This window comes from Schistocerca gregaria, unplaced genomic scaffold (genome assembly GCF_023897955.1).
Source record: "Schistocerca gregaria isolate iqSchGreg1 unplaced genomic scaffold, iqSchGreg1.2 ptg001023l, whole genome shotgun sequence".
Taxonomy (NCBI): domain Eukaryota; kingdom Metazoa; phylum Arthropoda; class Insecta; order Orthoptera; family Acrididae; genus Schistocerca; species Schistocerca gregaria.
Window position 1 is genome coordinate 30,001 of NW_026062371.1, and position 6,498 is coordinate 36,498.

Below are 6,498 nucleotides of genomic sequence, written 5' to 3' on the forward strand. Positions count from 1 at the left end.
TGTTGGCTCGGGATGCTCTCGGGCGGAATAATCGCTCCCGTCAGCGGCGCTTCAGCTTTGGACAATTTCACGACCCGTCTTGAAACACGGACCAAGGAGTCTAACATGTGCGCGAGTCATTGGGCTGTACGAAACCTAAAGGCGTAATGAAAGTGAAGGTCTCGCCTTGCGCGGGCCGAGGGAGGATGGGGCTTCCCCGCCCTTCACGGGGCGGCGGCCTCCGCACTCCCGGGGCGTCTCGTCCTCATTGCGAGGTGAGGCGCACCTAGAGCGTACACGTTGGGACCCGAAAGATGGTGAACTATGCCTGGCCAGGACGAAGTCAGGGGAAACCCTGATGGAGGTCCGTAGCGATTCTGACGTGCAAATCGATCGTCGGAGCTGGGTATAGGGGCGAAAGACTAATCGAACCATCTAGTAGCTGGTTCCCTCCGAAGTTTCCCTCAGGATAGCTGGTGCTCGTACGAGTCTCATCCGGTAAAGCGAATGATTAGAGGCCTTGGGGCCGAAACGACCTCAACCTATTCTCAAACTTTAAATGGGTGAGATCTCCGGCTTGCTTGATATGCTGAAGCCGCGAGCAAACGACTCGGATCGGAGTGCCAAGTGGGCCACTTTTGGTAAGCAGAACTGGCGCTGTGGGATGAACCAAACGCCGAGTTAAGGCGCCCGAATCGACGCTCATGGGAAACCATGAAAGGCGTTGGTTGCTTAAGACAGCAGGACGGTGGCCATGGAAGTCGGAATCCGCTAAGGAGTGTGTAACAACTCACCTGCCGAAGCAACTAGCCCTGAAAATGGATGGCGCTGAAGCGTCGTGCCTATACTCGGCCGTCAGTCTGGCAGTCATGGCCGGTCCTCGCGGCCGGCCGCGAAGCCCTGACGAGTAGGAGGGTCGCGGCGGTGGGCGCAGAAGGGTCTGGGCGTGAGCCTGCCTGGAGCCGCCGTCGGTGCAGATCTTGGTGGTAGTAGCAAATACTCCAGCGAGGCCCTGGAGGGCTGACGCGGAGAAGGGTTTCGTGTGAACAGCCGTTGCACACGAGTCAGTCGATCCTAAGCCCTAGGAGAAATCCGATGTTGATGGGGGCCGTCATAGCATGATGCACTTTGTGCTGGCCCCCGTTGGGCGAAAGGGAATCCGGTTCCTATTCCGGAACCCGGCAGCGGAACCGATATAAGTCGGGCCCCTCTTTTAGAGATGCTCGTCGGGGTAACCCAAAAGGACCCGGAGACGCCGTCGGGAGATCGGGGAAGAGTTTTCTTTTCTGCATGAGCGTTCGAGTTCCCTGGAATCCTCTAGCAGGGAGATAGGGTTTGGAACGCGAAGAGCACCGCAGTTGCGGCGGTGTCCCGATCTTCCCCTCGGACCTTGAAAATCCGGGAGAGGGCCACGTGGAGGTGTCGCGCCGGTTCGTACCCATATCCGCAGCAGGTCTCCAAGGTGAAGAGCCTCTAGTCGATAGAATAATGTAGGTAAGGGAAGTCGGCAAATTGGATCCGTAACTTCGGGATAAGGATTGGCTCTGAGGATCGGGGCGTGTCGGGCTTGGTCGGGAAGTGGGTCAGCGCTAACGTGCCGGGCCTGGGCGAGGTGAGTGCCGTAGGGGTGCCGGTAAGTGCGGGCGTTTAGCGCGGGCGTGGTCTGCTCTCGCCGTTGGTTGGCCTCGTGCTGGCCGGCGGTGCAGGATGCGCGCGCCTGCGCGGCGTTCGCGCCCCGGTGCTTCAACCTGCGTGCAGGATCCGAGCTCGGTCCCGTGCCTTGGCCTCCCACGGATCTTCCTTGCTGCGAGGCCGCGTCCGCCTTAGCGTGCTCCTCCGGGGGCGCGCGGGTGCGCGGATTCTCTTCGGCCGCCATTCAACGATCAACTCAGAACTGGCACGGACTGGGGGAATCCGACTGTCTAATTAAAACAAAGCATTGCGATGGCCCTAGCGGGTGTTGACGCAATGTGATTTCTGCCCAGTGCTCTGAATGTCAACGTGAAGAAATTCAAGCAAGCGCGGGTAAACGGCGGGAGTAACTATGACTCTCTTAAGGTAGCCAAATGCCTCGTCATCTAATTAGTGACGCGCATGAATGGATTAACGAGATTCCCGCTGTCCAGGGAAAAGCGGTCTGCGCAGCGCCACCTGGGGGAGGTGTGTTGCCTCCCATAACTGGGTTAAAACCGCCAGGAGACCCTCTGATTCCCCGAAGTCAACGAACGCGTCGGGGCTCAGAGGAACCTGAGTGGGGCGGGGACCGTAATGTCCAATCTCGTGGCCTTGTCGTGGCTCTCTGGCTCAGTAACCCCCTTAGATGGGGCGAAGCTAACACGGGATGGGCCGTCCACGCATGACGTTAAACGGCTAGCCCTTAACTGGGTGCAATCCTCACGGTCCGCACTGGCCCACCGTTAACTAGCAAAAGCGGTGGGTGAGACATGGTCGGTCATGATCCCCCGGTACGTGTGGAGACCCCCCTGGGGAACGTAACTCGGGCTTGAGTGCCGCACCGTCTCGATGATGTCAAACTCCACATATAAGACCCAGCTAACACCATCAACATCTCTGGGCTGTGGATTTGTGAGGGTTGTCGTGTGTCAAGGCAGGACGTAAAACTCCCGTCGCGGCAAGACGTTAAGTGCCCCCAACCCAAGCGAAAGCAAAGGGTGCGTGGCGCAGGGGAAGCTGCGTAACGAGAGACACACCACCTGTCTCTCTTGAGTTGAGCGCGGCGGCTGGGCGAGGGTATGAGGGTAAGTCTCACGACGATCCCGGAGCCCTGCGGTCTGGCTGCTGTAGTTCCTCACGTCCTGGACGACGTTAAATGGTCCCCCAACCCAAAGCGAAAGCAAAGGGTGCATGGCGCAGGGGAAGCTGCGTCGCAAGGGACACAACATCTGTCCCTCGTGCGCTGAACATCTTGCGCACTGGTTCCGACGGCCTGGCTCGCCGGGGTGGGATTCTGCCCTGAGCTGTCAAGTGTCCTTCGCCGTGTCTCTGGACTTCCGAGACATGATCTGCCAAGCCGGGGCGTGGTGACATGTCCCCGGCTAGGTTAGCTGGGTCCAGACCCCTGAACGTCTGGGTGACCGACCCGGCACCTGAGTAGGACCGGGTCCTTGGCCTTGCGTGGGAGCTCGGCCTAGTAGGGGGCGAAGGACGGAGGGTGAATCCGCCCTCCCAGAGTGCGGGGGGCACTTGCCAGGGAAGGAACGGATGAAATCCTCGATGGTAAGGTCGTCGAGGAGGACGAGGGTGCTGGAAACGGCACTCTCAACCTTGCAGCTCGGGTGTGCCCTTGGTCCAGGGGCGGGACTGGTGGGCGAGCTGCCAATAGCCTCCCCCCATGCCAGAGGTGCCGGTCGGGGGTAACTGACGGGCCCCATTTTTTCACTCTCCTTAAATTAATTATGGCACAGAATATGGAGAGTGATTCTGCGCTTTTGGAGCCGGTGGCTCCTTCGTTAGAAGAAAGCTATGACATGAGCGTAATTGAGAGACATTCACGCTACCTCCGATTGTTGGAAAGTAGCGTGAAACATGGAAAGATTAATGCAGAGCAAGTCAAGGTCCTAAAAGAGACAATTGCGAACTGGGCGTTAGCCCATGCTCACCTTGAGGGTCAGTATGCAGAATTGAAGAAAGAGAATGAAAGACTGAGGAAAGAACTACAAAAACCAGTTCGAACTTATGCCTCAGTGGCTGCTGCTGTACCTGTAAAGACAACAGTTCAAGACACAATAAAGCGAAGTCTTGAGAAAGTGACGCCGACTGTTTTCGTCAAACCTAAAAAAGGTGAAGATATACGGAAGGTGCGGGAAAATTTCGAAAAGAGTGTTAATCCAAAAGTGGATAAGATTAAGATTAATGCAGTAAGAAACACCCGCAACGCCTTAATAGTTGAGGTTGCCACGCCAGAAGACAGCGACAAATTAGTGAATAATGTCAAATTAAAAGAACACTTTGTATGTGAAAAGCCGCGAAAGAGACGTCCTCTAATGATGATTTATGACGTTCCAACGTACATGAATCAAGATGACATTCTTGAATCTGTGTATACACAGAACTTTGAAGAACATTACTCGAAACAGGAATTTCTTGAAAAATTTAAATTAAGATTTAAGGCAGGGCCTAGAGATCGGTCCACTGTTCACCATGCTGCGGAGGTGGATCCGGAATTAAGAAAGATCATAATTAAGACAGGTAGACTGTACATAGAGTACGGTGCATTATCGGTGAAAGACTATACAGCCTTGCCGAGGTGTACAAAATGTCAAGATTATACGCATGTGGCCAAGTATTGTGAATTTAAAAACGCAGTTTGTGCTCACTGCGGTGAAGAAGGCCATGAGAGAAAAAATTGTCCAAAACAATCCCAGCCAGCAGTCTGTATACCATGCAAGTATAGGAAACGTACGTGTAGCACTCCTGGTAGGGAGTGCTTTACGTACAAGTTGCTATTACAAAGATTAATACAACGTACAGATTATGGAGATCCATAAAAATACTCCAAAATATAAGTCCCCAAGTAAATTAGCGAGAGACGCTCAGCGCTGGCAAAGGTTGAGGGCATCCCAAATATCTCTGTCTCTTACAGATGTGTCGTCGGCTGCTGCAGGGTCGGCTTCCGGTGTGGGATCTGTCCCCTGTCCGGGGTCTTCGTCCGAGGCGTCGGGGCAACCCGGCACTGGTGGCGTCGATCGTGCTAAGGCGGCGGTGGTTTCCATCGTCGAGAGTGGCCAAACCGACGCTTGTAAGGATAAAGACACCAATAAAGATGTGGAAGTAGAAAACCTGGCTTCTGGTGTCGGTTCTGTAGAGACTTTAACTTTAACAGACAGCTCCTTTGCTAATAAAACGTATACACAATGTCCTCCAAATGATGTTTATGTGATGTGTGAAAATGCAATGAAGCTTCGTAGATTAGAAGAACCTCAACTGCTAACATTAGCGTTAAGACAGCTTGTGCGGGTCGGACACCCGGATGGGGACAGAATTACTTTCCCAACTCTGGAGGATGTCGACTGTATTCAGCTGGCATCAGTCAACTTGCCTTTTGAGTATAAAGAACTGTTGAGTCTGGTTAAAGAAGTTTTTCGAAGAAGGGGAAGGGAATTCAATTTGCAGAAGATATACAAAGAAATGGTAAAGATGTATGGAAGGGTAATGTTTGTTCCCTCCCTCCAGTTTCCAAACAGCTATGTACATACAAGATACCCTCCCGATCTCTGACCTCAAAGTTGTACAAATAAATGCAATGCGAAGCTTCTTAGTCACGCAGGAGTTGCGAAAGCTCGCAGAGGAGCGTACTATAGACATTTTAACAATTCAAGAACCAAACTCTGTCTCTGGCCGTGTCTCGGGCTTTCCCGTAACATCGCAAGTAATAACTTTTGGCAATAATCCTATGACAGCAGTTGTTGTCCTTAATAAATTAATAAAGACAACTATACTAACACAATTTTGCAATAGTCATGTTATTGTTGTAGAATTAAACATGCTGCAGACCTGTTTGTATTTAGTTAATGTTTATTGTCAATATCGTGAACATATTGATCATTACTTGCACCAGCTAACATTAATTCTGAGAGCCTTAGAAGGGAAACCTGTGGTGATAACAATGGATTGCAATGCGAAATCCCCACTCTGGCACAGTCCCCATGTTGATGATCGGGGTGGCGCTATGGAAGATCTGATAATGGAATTTCATTTATATGTAGAAAACAGACCTGGAAATCCACCTACTTATAGAAGTAGGGCTGGTGTTGAAACCAACATAGATGTCACCTTAACAACGAGAAATCTAACAGACAGAATTTCTAACTGGACTGTACATGACGGATTAACAGTAAGTGATCACAATGTAATTGAGTTCCAAATTCTTGTGGAACCTGGCGACGTGCCAGAGGATTGGGTTTTGCAGTATGATTATGGGAGGGCCAACTGGGAGCTGCTAGAGGCAGAGTGCAATCCACCAGAGTTGGGTGACGGACTTTTTCAAATTGATGAAGCAGTGGACGCCCTTACGTCTTCTATTAAGTCGGCTGTAACCGTTGCAATACCACAAAAAAGGCGTTTCATCCGCAAGGTAACTGCTCCATGGACCCCAGAGCTTACCAGGCTCCGGCAGTCTATGCGACGAGCAAGGAGGAATTACCAGAGAAGCTTCACCAGGGACGAAAGACAGTACCACCTGGAAAGATACAGAAGACTAAAATGGATATTTAAAGATACACTTTATACTCACAGACAACAAAGTTGGAAGGACTTTGTAGCATCACACTTGATAACGGATCCATGGGGCCTTCCGTATAAAATCGTCAGAGAGAAAATACATTCCCCTATGAACCTCTCGACTGTCAAAATTGGACAGACAGACACAATGACAACGACTTGGCAGGACACTGCGGAGGAGTTACTTAAGGTGCTCCTCCCAGACGATGACCCAGGACAAGACAGTCAGAGGCAGGCGGAATTAAGAATGGAAGACAACATTCCATATGTGAATGAATT

The 6,498-nt window shown here is 51.7% G+C and overlaps 1 pseudogene; it reads left to right on the plus strand.

Annotated features, from left to right (window-relative positions):
• LOC126327164 (large subunit ribosomal RNA) overlaps window positions 1-2,145 on the plus strand; it is a 2,992-nt pseudogene extending 847 nt beyond the window's left edge.
• Window positions 2,146-6,498: the final 4,353 nt, after the last annotated feature.